The following is a 20428-nucleotide window of genomic DNA, read 5'->3' on the forward strand; positions in this document are numbered from 1 at the left end:
CATACGGCTTGTGCCCACAGCTCATGCCCAGGCTTGCTTGTGCCAGAGAGAGGGTAAAAGCCATGTTGAAACTGTCTACAATTCCTCGAGTGTTTTTCCAGCTACCTGCCACCCCACTGACTCCACTGGGACCTCAGTTAGAACCTAACACCTGCGCATGAAGTAGCTGGGAAGAAGTCGCAGAAGCAGGAAGAAAAGGATTGAGATGCATAAAGAGTAAAGAAAGAGAATCCCTCGTGGGGGGAAGCAGAGATCCCTGGTGAACTTTGATATCTCCTCCAAGGGGCCTGGTTGGCAGAGTGTCCAGGGTTGGGTCTTGGGGGAAGTCCCTGGTGGGCTGTGTCATTCTCTATCTATCTGGATCCTAAGCTAATTAAAGGAAGCTGCTGTAACCTTCCTCCAAGCCAAGGAGCTCAATGATTGCTTCTGACCAGAATATGGTTCTACTTGAGGCAGAAAACCCTTAAGAAGATGAATTCTTTTCCAGTATCTTGGGCTTGATAGGAAAATACACAAGTCTGACAGTCAATTAGAATGAATCAGAATTCATTTATTTCAGTAATCTTTATATCTGTACAAGGGAATCCTCTATTTTACTCTGCCTATCCAAATGTTTTCAGTTGTCTCCTATGGTTGTCATAAGTTTTTTCTCTTTGTCTTGCCAGCACCCATATCATCTCTTCTTATGTTGAGAGTATAGGGAGAAATAGACACAGGCATGGCTCCTTGAACAGCCCTCCCAGAGGACCAAGTGCATGACAGATCGAGGCAGAAAGAAGCGTAGTGAAAGCAGTGACCTAGAGGGTGCTGCTTATCTGGCTCTGCTGGCTCTGACCCCTGGAAACTTGGTGGCTGTGGTCAGGTAGGGTTCTTAAATAATCCAGTGTTTATCCCAGACATGAAGGAAACAAATTACAGTCATAAGCCCTATAATGACGTTTCAGTCATCGATGAACTGCATATATGACAGTGGTCCCATAAGAGTATAATGGAGCTGAAAAATTCCTATTGCCTAGTGACATTGTAACCATCATAGCACAACTTCACTCTAGTGTGGTGATAATGCTGGTGTGAACAAACTTACTGCACTGCCAGTCATATAAAAGTCTAGTACACACAGTTATGTACAGCACATAGTGCTTGATAATGATAATAAATGACTATGCTACTCGGTTATATATTTACTATACTATACTTATTTTCATTATTTTTGAGTGTACTCCTACTTATTAAAAAAAAAGTTAACTGTAAAACAGCCTCAGGCAGATCCTTCAGGAGGTGTTCCAGAAGAAGGCATTGTTATCATAGAAGATGACAGCTCCAGCCAGGTGCAGTGGCTCACGCCTGTAATCCCGGCACTTTGGGAGGCCGAGGTGAGTGGATCATGAGGTCAGGAGATTGAGACCATCCTGATTAACACGATGAAACCCCATCTCTACTAAAAATACAAAAAAATTAGCTGGGGGTGGTGGCAGGCACCTGTAGTCCCAGCTACTCGGGAGGCTGAGGCAGGAGAATGGTGTGAACCTGGGAGGCGGAGCTTGCAGTGAGCCGAGATTGCACCACTGCACTCTAGCCTGGGCAACAGAGCAAGACTCTGTCTCAAAAAAAAAAAAAAAAAAAAGATGACAACTCCATGCGTGTTATTTACCCTGAAGACCTTCCAGTGGGACAAGATATGAAAGTGGAAGACAGTGATATTGATGATCCCGACCCTCTGTAGGCCTAGGCTAATGTGTGTGCTTGTGTTTTCGTTTTAACAAAAAAGCTTAAAAAATAAAAAAATTTAAAAATAGAGAAAAGCTTATAAAGATATAAAGAAAGAAGATGTTTTTGTAAAGCTGTACAATGTGTTTGCATTTTAAGCTAAGTGTTATTACAAGAGTCCAGAAGTTAAAAAAAAAAACTAAACATTTATAAAGTAAAAAAGTTACAGTAAGTTAAAGTTAATTTATTAAAGAAAAATACTTTCAAAATAAGTTTAGCATAGCCTAAGTGTACAGTGTTTATAAGGTCTATGACAGTGCACACTAATGTCCCAGGCCTTCACATTCACTCATCACTCATGGTCACCCAGAGCAGCTTCTAGTTCTGCAAGTTCCAATCATGGTAAGTATCCTATATTGGTGTATTATTTTTTAATCTTTTATGTTGTATTTTTACTGTACCTTTTCTATGTTTAGATAAATTTAGATACACAATACTTACCATTGTGTTATAATTGCCTACATTATTCAGTACAGTAACATGCAGTACAGGTTTGTAGCCTAGGAGCACTAGGCTATACCACATAGGCTAAGTGTGCAGTAGGCTACACCATGTAGGTTTGTGTAAGTACACTCTATAATGTTCACACAACGATGAAATCTCCTAATGACACATTTCTCAGAACATATTCCTGTTGTTAAGCAACACATGACTGTATAAGTGTTTGTAATCTCTCTCTAAATTACTTTTTTACACATCTGTCTCCTGGCTAGATGGAGAACTTCTTGAGAACAAGAACCTGGCTTTATTTAGTTATATCTCCAGCAATTATCTCAGGGTCTGGCACAGAATGGAGAGTTGTAATTGTTGGTAAAATTAATGCATGAGATATAGACTCTGTCTCTTTAGAAATAACAAAATGATGACAAGCCTAAATTTATAAGAGGAATATAAACTGCTGCATAGATAATAATCCATGTACTTTGATGTGTCTATATCTGCATTCAGCAACTAATGTTTCAGTGGTCTAGCATTCCCCAAATAAATACTTTCTATTTCTGTTATTAGTTATCAACATCTGCTTCATATGGCTTAAATAATCTTTTATTTTTTGTTCTACTCTCAATTGTACAATTCAAAGAAAATATTCACGCTTTTATAATGTGCTTAATTTTGTCAATTGTCAATTTTTTTCAAATTTGATTTATGCATAGTTTGACTTATCAAATGCAGCACATTTTGAGCTCCTTTATCTGCTGGATTTTCTACCTTTAACAATAATAGAGTATGAAGGCAGAGCACATAAAAAATCTAACATTAAATCTCAGCCTAAAAACACAATAGGAAATCCCAGAAATTTTCACCAGAATAATTGGCACACACCAAGGAAAACCAGCACAACAGTTGCCAACTGAAAATGTTCGTGTTCATTTGAATCACCATTGGTGACCTAGTTTGGCCAGAAGCAAACCATTGTGTTATCTCATCCCCCTAACATACAGCACCTGAGTCAGCATTCTGAAAAACAAAACAAAACAAAACAAAAAAGCAACACCAATTTTCAAAATAAGTTTGAACTTGGCCAACTTGTGTTTTATAAGCTTGTTTAACAGCAGCAAGCAATAATGTTTGTTACAGTTTAATCTGTTTTCTAAAGAATTGATATCCCTGGGCCTTCATCTAAACTAAAAGTGACATTGTGGTACTTAAAATGCAAAACATTCAGGACCCACATAGAGTAAGAAGAATGGACTGATTTTCATGTATGTTTAAAAGGTAATGGATTGCATTGATTGCCATTTTGTATGGAATTCTGCCTCCCGTACTAGGATTTTTCAATATGAAAACTCAGGTTTAAGTTAGACACAGGCAGAGGAAATATTTTGACTTTGGGTCAATGTGGAGATGCAACAGGAAAGCTTTCTCTTCCAAATATCTGGGAAAGCCATGATCACACCCTTGAAAACATCATTTGCTAATGAGTAGATCTGTTTTGTAACTGGAGAACATCTGCCTTGCATTTCTAGAGCCCCCTCATTTGAGGGTGTGATTTAGAGAAGCACCAAGCTGTAACATCCCAATGGTAGTTTTGAACATTTTTCAACGGCATCCCAAATTCCAGGCTGTTTTTTCCTATTGGTTGTAGGCTTCAGTTGCTCTCCAGGGCTGACCTGTTTGTACTTTTGTTTCACTTTTGTTACATTCACTTAGTATAGAAGATCTAGAGGAATGTTTGCTAAATAAGCTTTAGGGTTCATCAACCCTTAGGTTTTCATTGCCCAAAAGCGTCAGTGGCTGACATGTATGTCTAATACCCACTCCTCGGGGAGCTGCGCTCTTCCTCACCCATAAGACCACTGTGGAGGTGCCATTTTCTTATGTGACCCCCACTCCTCATCCAAGCTGGGCTGTCTCTTCCTTGAATATTTTGATTTTTATTTTGGATTCAGGGGGTACATATACAGGTTTGTTACATGGATATATTGTGTGATGCTGAGGTTTGGGCTTCTATTGAACACACCACCCAAACAGTGAACACAGTACCCAATAGGAAGTTTTTCAACCCTTGCTACTCTCCCTCCCTCCTTTCCTCCCTCCCTCCCTCCCTCCCTTCCCTCTTTTGGAGTCCCCAGGGTCTGTTCGTCCCCTGTTTGTGTTCATGTGTACCCATTGCTTAGCTCCCACTTATAAGTGAGAACATGTGGTATTTGATTTTCTGTTTCTGCATTAATTCACTTAGGATAATGGCCTCCAGTTGCATCCACGTTGCTGCAGAGGACATGATTTCATTCTTTTTTTATGGCTGCAGAGTATTCCGTGGGTGTACATGTGCTACATTTTCTTTATTTAAACCAATGTTGATGGGCACCTAGGTTAATTCCATGTCTTTGCTATTGTGAATAGTGCTGCAATAAACATGAGTGCAAGTGTCTTTATGGTACAACGATTTATTTTCTCTTCGGTATGGGATTGCTTGGTCCAATGGGAGTTCTATTTTTAGTTCCTTAAGAAATCTCTAAATTGCTTTCCACAGGAGTTGAACTAATTTACATTCCCACCAACAGTATCTAAGTGTTCCCTTTTCTCTGCAACCTCGCCAATATCTGTTATTTTTGAACTTTTTAATAATAGTCATTCTGACTGATGTGAGATGGTATCTCATTGTGGGTTTGATTTGCATTTCTGCGATTATTAGTGGCATTGAACATTTTTTTCATATGCCTGCTAGCTGCTTGTATGTCTTCTTTTGTGAAGTGTCTCTGTCCTTTGTCCACTTCTCAATGGGGTGACTTGTTTTTTTCTTGCTGATTTGTTTATATTACCTACAGATTCTGGATATTAGTTCTTTGTCACATGTGCAGTTTGAAAATATTTTTTCTCTTTCTGTGGGTTGTCTGTTTACTCTGTTGATAGTTTCTTTTGCTGTGCAGAAGCTCTTTAGTTTAATTAGGTCCCAATTGCCAATTTTTTTTGACATCTCACTCTGTCACCCAGCCTGGAGTGCAGTGGCGTGATCTTGGCTCACTGCAGCCTCTGCCTCCTGGGCTCATGCGATCCTCCACCTCAGCCTCTGGAGTAGCTGGGATTACAGGTATGCACCACCATGCCCAGCTAATTTTTGTATTTTTTGGTAGAGACAGGGTTTCGCCAGGTTGACCAGGCTGGTCTTGAACTCCTGAGTACAAGCTATCCGGTCACCTTGGCCTCCCAAAGTGTTGGGATTACAGGCGTGAGTCACTGTTCCCGGCCTGTTTTTGCTTTTGATGTCTTAGTCATAAATTCTTTGCATAGGCCAGTGTTCAGAAGAGTATTTCCTAGGTTTTCTTTCTGGATTTTTATAGTTTGAGGCCTTAACATGTAAGTCTTTAATCCATCCTGAGTTTTTGTATATGGTATATATATTTAATCCATCTTGAGTTTTTGTATATATGGTGAGAGGTAGGGCTCCAGTTTCATTCCTCTGCGTATGTTTAGCCAGTCTTCCTAGCACCATTTATTGAATAGGATGTCCTTTCCCCCATTGTTTATGTCAGCTTTGTCAAGATCAGCTGGTTATAGGTGTGTGGCTTTATTTCTGTTTTCTCTATTTTGTTCCATTGGTCTATGTGTCTATTTTTTTACCAGTACCATGCTATTTTGGTTACTGTAGCCTTGTAGTATAACGAAGTCAGGTAATGCAATGCCTCCATCTTTGTTCTTTTTACTTAGGATTGCTTTGGCTATTTGGGCTCTCTTTTGGTTCTATATACATTTTAGAATAGTTTTTTCTAATTCTGTGAAAAATGACATTGGTAACTTGATAGGAATTCCATTAAATCTGTAGATTTCTTTCCAGTCCATGAGAACAGAATGTTTTTCCATTTGTTTGTGTCATGTATGATTTCTTTCAACAGTGTTTTGCAGTTCTCTTTCTAGAGAGCTTTAACCTCCTTGGTTAGATGTATTCCTAGGTATTTTATTTATTTATTTATTGGCTATTGTAAATGGGATTGCATTCTTGATTTGGTTCTCAGCTTGAACATTATTGGTATACAGAATTGCTACTGAATTTTATACATTGATTTTTGTATCCTGAAACTTTACTGAAGCCATTTGTCAGGTCTAGGAGTATTTTGGCAAAATCTTTAGGGTTTTCTATATATAGAAACATTATTTGGGAGGCTGAGGATTGCTTAGCCCTGGAAAGTTAAGGCTGCAGTGAGCCGAGATAGTGCCACTCCATTCTAGCCTGAGCAATGGAGTGAGACCCTGACTCAAAAGAAAAAAAGTTATATTTTCAGTGAAGAGAGATAGTTTGACTTCCTCTTTTCCTGTTGTCTTTCTTTCTCTTGCCTGATTGCTCTGGCTAGGACTTCCAGTACGATGTTGAATAGAAATGGAGAGAGTGTACATGCTTGTCTTGTTCCAATTCTTGGAGGGAATGCTTTCAGCTTTAGCTCATACAGTATGATGTTGGCTGTGGGTTTGTCATAGAAGGCTCTGATTATTTTGGGGTATGTTCCCTCAATGCCTAATTTGTTGAGGGTTTTTATCATGAAAGAATATTGGAATTTATCAAAAGCTTTTTTCTGCATCTGTTAAGATGATCATATGGTTTTTGTTTTTAATTCTGTTTATGGTGTGAATCACATTTATTGCTCTGCATATGTTGAACCATCCTTGCATCCCAAGAAGAAAGCCCACTTGATTGTGGTAAATTATCTTTTTGATGTGTTGCTGGATTCCGTTTGCTAGTATTTTGCTGAGGAATTTTTAATCTGTATTTATCAAGAATATTGGCTTATAGTTTTCTTTTTTTTCTTTCTTTTTTTTTTTTTTGAGATGGAGTCTCACTCTGTCATCCAGGCTGGAGTGCAGTGGTGTGATCTCGGCTCACCGCAATTCTGCCTCCCGGGTTTACGCCATTCTCCTGCCTCAGCTTCCCAAGTAGCTGGGACTACTGGTGCATGCAACCACGCCCGACTAATTTTTTGTGTTTTTAGTAGAGACGGGGTTTCACTGTGTTAGCCAGGATGGTCTCGATCTTCTGACCTCGTGATCTGTCTGCCTCGGCCTCCCAAAGTGCTGGGATTACAGGCGTGAGCCACCACGCCCAGCCTAGTTTTCTTTTTTGTTGTTGTTGTTGTGTTCTTGCCAGATTTTGGTATCAGGATGATACTGGTTTCATAGAATGAATTAGGGAGCAATTCCTACTCCTTGATTTTTTGGAAGAATTTCAGCAGGATTAGTACCATCTCTTCTCTGTATGTTTCATAGAATTCAGCTGTAAATCTGCCTGGTCCAGGGCTTTTTTTTTGGGTGGGGGGTTGGTAGGGTTTTTTTTTTTTTTTTTTGAAATGATTCAATTTCTTAACTTATTTTTGGTCTGTCAAGGGTATCAATTTCTTCCTGGTTCAATCTTGCGAGGTTGTGTGTATCCAGGAATTTATCAGTTTCCCCTAGATTATCTAGTTTGTGCACAAAGAGATGTTTATAGTAGTCTCTGAGGAGCTTGTGTTTTTCTGTGGGATCAGTTGTAATGTCACCTTTGTCATTTCTGATTGTGCTTATTTGGATCTTCTCACTTTTTCTAATGTAGCTAGCAGTCTATCAATTTTGTTTATCCTTTCAAGAAACCAACATTTTATTTTGTTGATTAAAAAAAATTTTTTTGTCTCAATTTCATTTAGTTCTGCTCTGGTTTTAGTAATTTTCTTTCTTCTGCTAACTTTGGGTTTAATTTGTTTTTGTTTTTCTAGTTGTCTTATCGTTTTTGAATTTATTGTAATATGGAGAAAGCCAGTCTATAATAAAAACCAATAGAGTCAAAACAGAGATCCTGAGAAGAGAGACCAAAGGGGATTGCTGGCTGGTTTTATAGCCCTGGTTCCAGTAGTTCCTTGGGTTCAATGGCATCCCTGCTTGGTTTGGTTGTTCTAGAACTCCTTGGGTTTCTATCACTTGAAACCAAACAAATACAACATCAAGAGTAGTTTATAGTCACCTCTAGGGAAAAGTTCTTTTTCTGGAACTTACTTGAATGATTTGTACGTCTATACTGTATTTGGTTGCCAGAAACAGTGTTAGCCGAGTAGCTTTCTTCATTAGAATTTACTGGAGGAGATAAAAATGGGAGAAATAAGTTCAATCAAGATTTTTTGTTCTTAGTACAAAAAGATGTTATTATTGACACTCAATAGAATGCTTATTTATTATTATTATTATTATTAAGGCTAGTCAAGTGAAGCAGTGGCAGTGGAGAAGAAACAAAGAAATCTGTAACTGGTTGTGATCAATTAGCTGTAAACACCACTGTATGGGACCAGCCTAGAATTCTTTTTGAATTACTTTTCTAACGATTAGCATTAATGCCATTCAAATTTGTAAATGGCACATATTGAACACCTATTGTATGCTGGGCACTAAGCACATAGAGATAAAAGGCCTAATTCTCCACAGAAGTTCATGGTCTAGGACAATTATGCTCAGATTGTCCTCTTCAAGTTGGCAGCCACTGCATCACCTGGGAACTTGTGAGAAGTGCAAATGACTCAGAAACCCAGCAATCTGTGTTTTAACAAGCCCTCCAGGTGATGCTGACATAGCTAAAGTGTGAGAACTAATCTAGGGACTTATTTATGTATATCTGCTTACCCATCTCCCTTCTCACTAATGGCACAATTTGTAAACTATAATACAAACCCAAACCCCAATTTAAATAATTGAAAATGGAAATCATTTTGAGACTTCTGAACAATAAAATCAAGCTGTAGACATCCTGGGAAAATCACTCATGTCCTTGCCCCAGGGCCAACAATAAAGGTAGGTGTGTGCTTCTGGCCTGTCTAAAGTGGCTCCAGCTTATCACAGCAGATAAGACAACACATGGAAATAAATTAGAACAGTTGGCCCTTGCAGGCCTTGACTCCATCTTGGCACCACCTCACTCAAACCCAGTCTGTGAGCTGGGAGCCTGTGCCAGGGCCTCTGTGGGGAGGTATCTGGGAAAAGTCAGCCATATCAGCCCTCAAACCACATCACGGAGCTCTTGCCCTTTCCTTCCTCTATTAAAATCTACTACTTGGTGCAAAGAGAGAGATAAACTGAGAACAAACTAAAATCAGGGTGTTTAGAGAAGGTAAGAATTCTTCAACCCTGAGAAGTTCTAATTGTCATTGTCTTTGTGAAGACTCTGTCTTCTAGTCACCTTCTCTCACAGAACTTTCTCATTTGCTCTACTCTATCATTTTGCTTCATTTCTTAATTTTTATATTTCCCATCACTCAATCTAATTAAGCAAATATATCAGTGAGTACCTAATAGACAAGCCAAGCATAACACGAGAAGACTTAGTGCCCGCTCCCAAGAAGCCCAGAGTTGGCGATATTTCACAATCAGTCAACCACCACTTGAGGGCTGAAGTGCATGCCAAGCATTCAACTAGGTTCTGGGGGTTAAAAAATGAATACCACACCACCTGGGCACTGAAAGAGCTTGTTGCCTGCAGGAGAGACGGGTACAAACAAAACATGCTAAGGGCTGTCATGGCGGTAAGAAGGCATTAAGAAAGGGCAGAGGTGAGAATGAGTGAATCTATCTGAAGGAGCTGAGGAAGGCTAGGAGGAGAATCTGCCCTTGGAGTTGGGTTGGCCCTGTGAAGAGTGGTGGACAGAGGGATGTCCTGTGACAATGTAGTGTGTCCAGAGGAAAGGGAGAAGCTTGTGCTGGCTAGAGTGCACCTCTCACGGTTGAAGATTAGGTTGGAAAAGTAGGGTAGGGCAAGGTTGTGAAGGATTTCATATGCCACACAGCAGGCTTTGGAGTTGAGACCTGATTCTCTAAAGAGTAGAAGCTGATCAGGGTTTTATCAAGCAGGGAAGACATATGGTCAGATCCAGGCCTTAGAAAGCAGTGTGGAGGATGGATTTAAGGGGATAAAAGCAAGAAGTGAGTGTTTTAGTTATCAGTCACTTTGTAACAAATGACCCCAAACAGAGTGACTAAAAATGATGATCTGTTATTGCTCACAATTTTGTGAGTTAGTTGAATGGCTCTTCTGCGGTTCTCATCTGGACTCGTATGATCCATTCAACTAGTGCATCTGAGGGCCAGACTCAGCTGGGACACTGCAAAGGCTAGGCCTCTTTATCCATGTGGGCTCGAGGCCATCCTTGCTCCATGGTCGCTCATCTTTCAGTATCTAGGCCATGTTTTCTCACATATTGGTGAGAGCATAAAGAAGGCTAATGCCAAACCTCCATGTCTTCTCAAGGCTTGTCCTTGGAGGTTGCATGATATCACTTCTGCTGCAGTGTACTGGTGATAGCCACAAGGGAGAAGGAGACAACATGAAGATGTGAATACAAGTTGGTTTATTGGGGACCACACAATTAGGAAGTTATTTTCAGAATGTAGGCAATAGACAATGAGAGGCTGAGCTATGAAGTCATGTGAGTGGAGAGGAGCAGATATTTAGAAAATGGAAGAATTCACCATGCAATAGGACATCATATTAAAGCTCAGATGAGAGTTACAGGCGCACAGTGCTACTGAAGGTCACGTTGCGGGTGTAGTGGATGCTGCTGGTACTTCCTCCTCTATCCCCATTAGCTGCTAATCCTCCATCTCCCAGCTGCTGTGAGTGCTGGCTGACAACAACTCACAACTGTTCCTCTCTCTGGAAAATTGCCCTCAACCGAACAGGAGCTGTCTGCCAGGGAGGAGATATACTCCACCTCTTACTGATTGGCACAGGCCACAAAAGGCTGCCCCCTTGCCTGTGGGTGAGATTGACTCAGTGGTACAACTCCGGCTCCAGAGCTTCCCCGGAGGATCAGGTTGAAGCTGGTCTCCAGGTGAGTCCACGTCCTTGCTCAGCCGCTTCTCCTGCTCTATGCTGTTTCCTTCACTTTCCTTCTCCCGAGAGCGAGCCCTGGCTCTAAGAAACTCAACCTGCGAAGCGGAGAGAAAAAATGTTCAATTAGATGCTGGAATTTCTTTTTATATTTTTTTTCTTCCCCGAAGGTACCTAGGTGCTGGAATTTCTTTTTTCTTTTTCCTTTTTTTTTTTTCTTTCAGAGTCTCTCTCTGTCACCCAGGATGGAGTGCAGTGGGGTGATCTCAGCTCACTGCAACCTCCACCTCCCAGGTTCAAGCCATTCATTCTGCCTCAACCTCCTGAGTAGCTGAAACTACAGGTGTGTACCACCATGCCTGGCTACTTTTTGTGTGTGTGTATTTTTAGTAGAGACAAGGATTCACCATGTTGGCCAGGCTGGTCTGTAGCTCCTGACCTCAAGTAATTCGCCCACCTCAGCTTCCCAAAGTGCTGGGATTACAGGCATGAGCTACTGCGCCCGGCCCCTAGGTGCTGGAGTTTCTAATGGGTTAGCTCCTCCATGCTTTCTTAGTTATGCGATTTTCTCCATTTTTCAGTTCATGTTTCTCTCCCTACCTTTTGCCTTCTCCCCTATAAATTAGTTTCTCTTCTTCTTAAAGATTTTTCTGCACAACTGGGCAGATAATATGTAAGAGTGCTTAGATGATTCTTTCTGTTAGATCTATCTGCAAAAGATAAAGCTTTACAGAAGGGAAGCCAACAAGATAGGATTAACTCCAAAACATAATGACCTCAAGCTTATAATAGTTGTCCTATGGATAAAGAACACAGACTATGAGTTTGAAGACCCCATACGGTAGACGTTTGTTACATGTTTCTTCAGCATCTGTGTTAGTCCAATCTGTGTCACAATAAAGAAATACCCAAGGCTGGGTAATTTATAAACAGAAAAGGTTCATTTGTCTCATGGTTCTGCAAGTTGTACAGGAAGCATAGTGCTGGCATCTGCTTCTGGTGAGGGGCTCAGGAAGCTTACAATCATGGTGGAAGGCCAAGAGGGAACAGGCATATGACATGGCAAAAAGGAGCAAGAAAGAGAGAAAGGGGAGGTCCCAGACCCCTTAAAACAACCAGATCTTGCACAAGCAAGGACTCGCTCATCACAAAGGGGATGGTGCTAAACCATTCATATTAGTCAGTTCTCACACTGCTGTGAAGATACTACCTGAGACTGGGTCATTTATAAACAAAGGAGGTTTAATTGACTCACAGTTCCACATGGCTGAGGAGGCCTCAGGAAACTTACAATTATGGTGGAAGGGGAAGTAGGCACATCTTACATGGCAGCAGGTGAGAGTGTGTAGGAGGAAATTCAAACATATTTAAAACCATCAGATCTTGTGAGAGCTCACTATCACGAGAACGGCATGGGGGAACCATCCCCATGATCTAATCACCTCCCGTCAGGTCTCTTCCTGGACAGGTGGGGATTATGAGGATTACAATTCAAGATGAGATTTAGGTGGGGACACAGCCAAACCATATCACCATTCGTGAGGGATCTGCCTTCATGATCCAATCACCTCCTACCAGGCCCCACCTCCAACACAGAGAATCACATTTCAACATGAGATTTAGAGGGGACAAACTTCCAAACCATATCAGGATCCTTTTACCCTCTAGCCCATAGCCTGATTCTTCCCATAAGGACCAATCCTCTTTCCTACCCCTAGCCCATGTTCTTCAGGTGGAGCCCCATTTCTGATTCAGAGGAAGGCATGCAACCTAGATATAAACTGATCAGCACATGATACTACCCAGAGACTAGTTCATAGATATAGACCACAGGTCAGGCCAATCAGGGACAATCAGACTCAATTCAAAAGTTTGCTTAAGTTCCCAGAGAAAGAGGTTCCTGCTTTTCTTCCTTTTGGTGTGAATCAGGAAGTATGTAACCCCAGGAGCTGCCGGCAGCTATTGTTTGCTGGTGAGAGGAGGCTCCAAGCAGGAGGAAGTCAGCACAGAGGAAACAGAGCTAAGAAATAGACAAACTGCATCCTGATGTCATAATATGAGCTTTTGTATAAAGCTGAGCCTATTATTCCTGGACTCTGCAGTTACATGAGCCAATACATGTCTTTTCTTTTTTCTTTTTCTTTTTTTTTTTTGGCTTAAACTGGTTCCAGTTGGGTCCTGCCACTTGCAACCAAAAGAGAATGAACTAGAACACATGGAATTTTTATTTAAATAAAGCACTTGCTTTAGTATACTTAGACATTTGCTTTCTGTTTGTCAAACATATGCAGTGGATATGAAGTGCTTACTTGGACATTTAATGAGGGCTGAAGCTTCTTAATTAGAAAACTAAATAAAAAGAAAACAGTGTTAGCCAAAATGAAGACTGGCAGGTAGGTAGGGGGGAGTAGGACACATGAACTCTTACTCAGCTCCTAGTCCAGTATCCTCTTCATTTTGTCACATCACCGCTAAATTCCAAAGCTCTTCTATACAGATGCTCTGCTTGCTATCTTGTTTCTATTGGGTCTTTGGATATTTTTCTTTCTCTCATTCCCTTTTTATCTCTATTCAAGGGACCTACCTACAAATTTGAGGCATCCCTGTAAAAAAAAAAAAAAGTTAAAGACCTTCATGAGTACAAAACCCCTAGCTTCCAGATCCCTGGCCTTGTTTTAGCTACTTAACATCAAAATGCTTCCCCAACCCTTACCATGATACCACCATGCACAGACTGCTTCACCAGTAATTTTAGAATGTTTTACACAAGGGATCATCCACTCACATCTATTAATATCCCCAACTCTCCCAGGAACCTTGCAAGGTAAGTATTTCTATAGCCATCTTATAGATGAGAATATTTAAGTTCAGAGTAAGTAATTTGGCCAGAGTCTAAAAGCTGGTAGGTGGGAGGCTGAGAAGGATGGATCAGTTGAGGTCAGGAGTTCGAGACCAGCCTAGCCAACATGGTGAAACCCTGTCTCTACTAAAAATACAAAAATTATCTGGGCATGGTGGCAGACACCTGTAATCCCAGCTACTTGGGAAGCTGAGGCAGGAGAATTGCTTGACTCCAGAAGGCAGAGGCTGCAGTGAGCCTAGGTCACACCACTGCACTCCAGCTGGGGCCACAGAGCGAGATTCTGTCTCAAAAACGAAATAAAAGCTGGTAGGCGAGAGCCAAGATTCAAGGAGTGCTGCCTCCATATGCCATGTTCTTTCCATTGCCCATCAGGCAAATACTAGGCTTTCTACAACTGCACTGGGGAAGGCAGGTACTTTTGCACCTCTCCCCAACCCCTGCTCTTACATTGAAACCTCCTTGAAAGTCCTCCATGAGATTAAAGCTGCACATTCATTAATTTAAAAAAAATTACTGAGTACCTACTGGGTGCCTAGCATAATTCTAAGTGCTGAGAAGGCAACAGCAAACAAGATAACGTTCCCAGTCCTCAAAGAGAGCTTACATCCCCGGGGAGATAGATAATAAACATGCAGACAGATACTATGTCATGTCAGGTGGTAACAAGCTCTAGAAAGAAAAAGCAAGGTGAGGGGGTGATATGGTTTTGATGTTTGTCCCCTCCAAATCTCATGTTGAAATGTGATCCCCAATGTTGGAGATGGGGCCTGGTGGGAGGTATTTGGATCATGGAGGTGGGTCCTTGTTTTGCTGGATCTCTATTGACTGCAATAGGGTTGGCACCAGGTTCAAGAGGCAGAAGAAGAGACCTGGAGCCAGCAGACAAGACATAGGGTTTTATTAGCATGAAACTTGTACACAGGGGTGGTCCAGTGGCAGCAGGCTGGACAGGAGAACCACAACCACTTGCAAAAACCCTGAAGTTTATATAGCATTTTCACTTAGCACCCTTCCTCTAACAGTCTCTACCCGGAAAACGTCATTTAACTCAGAACAAAGGGACTTGATCCCCTGTAAGACCCTTGTTCCGTGGGATGGGCTGAGGGTTCAGATGTTCCTCACAAATATGAAATTACTCTCTGGGTTGGTCACTCCCAGATTTCTTAGCTTGAAACTTCAAACACTTATTCAGGTGCATCTGCTATACAGGGTAATTCTCAGGGTGTGCTTAAGTTATTGCTGCCAGGTGCATCTGCCACACAATCCCTCATGAATGGCTTGGTGCTGTCCCCATGGCAATTAGTGAATTCTTACTCTATTAGTTACTCAGGGATCTGGTTGTTAGAGTCTGGCACCTCCCTCCCCTTCTCTTGCACCCCCTCTAAACACGTGACACATCTGCTCCCCTTTTACCTTCTGCCATGATTATAAGCTTTCTGAGGCCCTCAACAGACATAGATGTTGGTGCCATGCTTCTTGAAGTTTCTGCAGGTTGGCACCTGCAGAATCATGAGCCAAATAAACCTATTTTTAAAATATCCAGTCTCAGGTATTCCTTTACACAGTGCAAACCAGACTAATACAGGGGGTCAGAGAGTGATGGGTTGCTATTTTAGGTGGAGTGGTCAAGGAAGACCTCTTTCAGTAAGAACATTTGAACAGAGACCCAAATGGAGTGAAAAAGTGAGGTATGCAGTTTTCTGGAGGAGGAGTGTTCTATGAAGACACTGCTTCCTCACTGTATTAGCCTGTGCTCATGCTGCTAATAAAGACTTACCTCAGACTGGGTAATTTATAAAGGAAAGAAGTTTAATTGACTCACACTTCTGCATGGCAGGGGAGGCCTCAGGAAACTTACAATCATAGTGGAAGGGGAAGCAAACACGTCCTTCACATGGCAGCAGGAAGTGAAGTGAGTGCTGAGTGAAGTGGGAAGCACCTTAAACCATCAGATCTCTTGAGAACTCACTATCATGAGAACAGCATGGTGGAAACCACCCTCATGGTTCAATTTCTTCACCTGCTCCCTCCCACAACACGTGGGGATTATGGAAACTACAATTCAAGATGAGATTTGGGTGGGGACACAGCCAAACCAAATCACTCACCATGGAGCAGCATCAGCTGTGACTTACCACCCCACCATGCCTCCACTAGATAGATTCCCTGAGGATAGGGAAGCCATGCAGAAGAAGAGCAGAAACTTCTATAGTGATGGTAGGTGGGTGGTGGAGCATGGCTGGGAATGAAGGGAGAAAAGAAGATGCTGGCTACAGATAGGAATCTGCTTTCTTAAAAATGTTTACCACCTAAAAGCTATGTGGTAATATGAATTGGATCTTAGAATACAGAAAGGACATGAGTAGAATAATTGGTGAAATCTGAACAAAGTCTGTAGTGTGGAGGCTAAAACACCTCCATCTTGGATGTTAATCCATCACTTTGACTTCTGATTAACCCAGATCCAGGAAAGCCTCTAAGATTTCCAGTTAATTTATTATTCCTGTGTAACAGTAAGTACTTACCATAAGTCCTGCCCTTAGGTTAAAGTGACCTTCATTCTGTCATATTTCAGTTGTCTTTCACATCCCTTCTGAGTGACCCTTCCCTATGGTATATAAGCCCTTGGTCTGGTGGGTAATGGCACAGGGATCCACCATCTTGTCTTGCTGCTGCCTGAGACACAGACATGGTTTCTGTTCATACGTCCCTATTAAATATTTCTTTCTTAGGAACCGAATATGTTAGCCTCTTTTTTGGCCTTTCGGCTTCCTTGGACTTTGGGGGCAGGTTTGCATAGGCCTGCTCACTGCGGAACAGTAGTTAAGGGTAATATTTACCAATGTTAATTTTCTTAGTTTTGATAAACATCATGGTTATAAATGATGTTCACATTAGGTAAAGCTGAGTGATGGCACAAAAGCTGAGTAATGGGAGCTCTGTGCTATTTTTGTAACTCTTCTGTAAGTCTAAAATTATTTCAAAATAAAAAGTTAAAAAAAGACAAAGCCAGGCATAGAGGCTCATGCCTGTAATTCTAGTACTTTGGGAGGCCAAGGCAGGAGGATTGCTTGAGTCCAGGAGTTTGAGATTAGCCTGCACAAACTGAGCAACATAGTGAGACCCAGTCTCTACAAAAAATACAAAAATTAGCTGGGTGTGGTGGTGCATTCCTATAGTCCCGGCTACTTGAGAGGCTGAGGTGGGACGATCACTTGAGTCCAGGAGTTTGAGATTAGAGTGAGCTATGATTGCACTGATACAGAATGGCTGGGCTTCCAGCTAAAACCTCACCCTTAAGCCTGGAACTGTGGCCCTAAGTGAAAACAGCTGACCCCATTTTTCCCCCACAAATGTTGCCTTTTTGACCTGCCACGCCCCTATCCTGTGCCCATAAAAAGACTTCAGCTGGCACAGCAACACAAGTGGCTGAGCGTCAAGGATACAAGTGGCTGAGCAGCAAGTAGAGAAGCAACTGAGCGTGAGAGACTGCAGATAGATGAGGCTAACTTCAGACTCTGGCTTCAGGGAAGGATCACCTTCTTCCCGCACCATCCCCTTGCCAACTCCTATCCTGCTGAGAGCCACTTCCATTGCCCAATAAAATTCTCCATATACACTACCCTTCAATCCGTTTGTGTGATCTGATTCTTCCACGATGCCAGACAAGAAAACAAGTGCCGAGAGGGCAGGGGCTTGGACGCTGCTGCGGGGCTCGCATAGAACCTGCTCCTGCCCCAAAGGAGTGACTGGCTGGTTATAGCATTCATTCCCTCCGGTTCCCGCACTCGCTTGAACGCTTCCTCTGGGGAGGATTGGCCAGTGGTGGGCTGAGTGAAACGTGTCACTCCAGTTCCCACCCACAAAGAGGGTCAAAGTCAACGGAACAAGCCTATCTTAGCACCACTGCACTGCAGCCTGTGTAACAGAGCTAGACTGTCTTAAAAAAAAAAAAAAAAGATTTAAAAATGCCGTCTGCTTTATACTAGCAAAATATTGATGAAACTACAAAATATTACTGAAACAAATTAATCAAAACTCTCAATAAACGAGGTATTGATGGAATATATCTCAAAATAATAAGAACTATTTATGACAAACCCACTGCCAATATCATACTGAATAGGCAAAAGCTGGAAGCATTACCTTTGAAAACCGGTACAAGACAAGGATGCCCTCTCTCACCACTCCTATTCAACATAGTATTGGAAGTTCTGGCCATGGCAACCAGGCAAGAGGAAGAAATAAAGGGTATTCAGTTAGGAAGAGAGGAAGTCAAATTGTCTGTTTGTAGACGACATGATTTTATATTTAGAAAACCCCATCATCTCAGCCCCCAAACTCCTTAAACGGATAAGCAACTTCAGCAAAGTCTTAGGATACAAAATCAATGTGCAAAAATCACAAGCATTCCTTTACACCAACAATAGACAAGCAGAGAGCCAAATCATGAATGAACTCCCATTCATAATCGCTAAAAGGAGAGTAAAATACCTATGAATACAGCTAACAAGGGACGTGAAGGACCTCTTCAAGGAGAACTACAAACCACTGCTCAAGGAAATAAGAGAGGACACAAACAAATATTCCATCCTCATGAATAGGAAGAATCAATATGGTGAAAATGGCCATACTACCCAAAGTAATTTATAAATTCAATTCTATTCCCATCAAACTACCATTGACATTCTTCACAGAATTAGAAAAAGCTACTTTAAATTTCATATGGAATCAAAGAAGACCCCGTATAGTCAGACAATCCAAAGCAAGAAGAACAAAGCTGGAGGCATCATACTACCTGACTTCAAACTATACTACAAGTCTACAGTAACCAAAAGAGCATGGTAATGGTACCAAAACAGATATATAGACCAATGTAACAGAACAGAGGCCTCAGAAATAACACCGCACATCTACAACCATCTGATTTTCGGCAAACTTGACAAAAACAAGCAATGGGGAAAGGATCTCCTATTCAGTAAATGGTGCTGGGAAAACGGGCTAGCTGTATGCAGAAAACTGAAACTGGATCCCTTCCTTACACTTTATACAAAAATTAACTCAAGATGGATTAAAAACTTAAATGTAAAACTCCAAACCATAAAAACCCTAGAAGAAAACCTAGGCAATACTATTCAGGGCATAGGTGTGGACAAAGACTTCATACAAAAATGCCAAAAGCAATTGCAACAAAAGCCAAAATTGACAAATGGGATCTAATGAAACTAAAGAGCTTCTGTACAGCAAAAGAAACTATAATCACAGTGAATAGGCAACCTACAGAATGGGAGAAAATTTTTGCAATCTACCCATCTGACAAAGGTCCAATACCCAGAATTTACAAGGAACTTGAAAACAAATTGACAAGAAAAAAACAACCCCATCAAAAAGTGGGCAAAGGATATGAACAGGCACTTCTCAAAAGAAGACATTTAGTTTGGGTGCGGTGGCTCACGCCTGTAATCTCAGCACTTTGGGAGGCCGAGGTGGGTGGATCACCTAAGGTCAGGAGTTTGAGACCAGCCTGGCCAACATAGTGAAACCCTCTCTCTACTAAAAATACAAAAATTAGCTGGGCGTGGTGGCAGGCACCTGTAATCCCAGCTACTCAGGAGGCTGAGGCAGGAGAATCATTTGAACCCAGGAGGTGGAGTTTGCAGTGAGCCAAGAGTATACCACTGTATTCCAGCCTAGGCAACAGAGTGAAACTCCTTCTCAAAAAAAAAAAAAAAAATTTATATGGCCAACAAACATATGAAAGAAAACTCATTATTGATCATCAGAGAAATGCAAATCAAAACCACAATGAGATACCATCTCACGCCAGTCTGAATGGTTATTATTAAAAAGTCAGAAAACAATAGTTGCTGGTGAGGCTGTGGAGAAATGGGAATGCTTTTTACACCGCTAGTGGGAATGTAAATTAGTTAAACCATTGTGGAAGACAGTATGGTGATTCCTCAAGGATCTAGAACCAGGAATACCATTTGACCCAGCAATCCCATTACTGGATATATACCCAAAGGAATATAAATCATTCTATAAGACACATGTACATAGATGTTTATGGCAGCACTATTCACAATATCAAAGACATGGAACCAACCCAACTGCCCATCAATGATAGACTGGATAAAGAAAATGCGGTACATATACACCATGGAATACTATGCAGCCATAAAAAGGAATGAGATTATGTCCTTTGCAGGGACATGGATGAAGCTGGAAGCCCTTATCCTCCTCAAACTAACACAGGAACAGAAAACCAAAAACTGCATGTTCTCACTCATAAGTGGGAGTTGAACAATGAGAGCACATAGACACAGAGGGGAACAGCACACACCAGCGCCTGTTGCGGGGTGGGGGCTGAGGGGAGGGAACTTAGAGGACGGGTCAATAGGTGCAGCAAACCACCGTGGCACACATATACCTATGTAACAAACCTGCACATTCTGCATCCCCCCTTTATTTTTTAGAAGAAAATTAAAAAAAAGACAAATAGAGAAATATGTTATATTTATGGA

Source organism: Symphalangus syndactylus, chromosome 16 (genome assembly GCF_028878055.3).
Source record: "Symphalangus syndactylus isolate Jambi chromosome 16, NHGRI_mSymSyn1-v2.1_pri, whole genome shotgun sequence".
Taxonomy (NCBI): Eukaryota; Metazoa; Chordata; class Mammalia; order Primates; family Hylobatidae; genus Symphalangus; species Symphalangus syndactylus.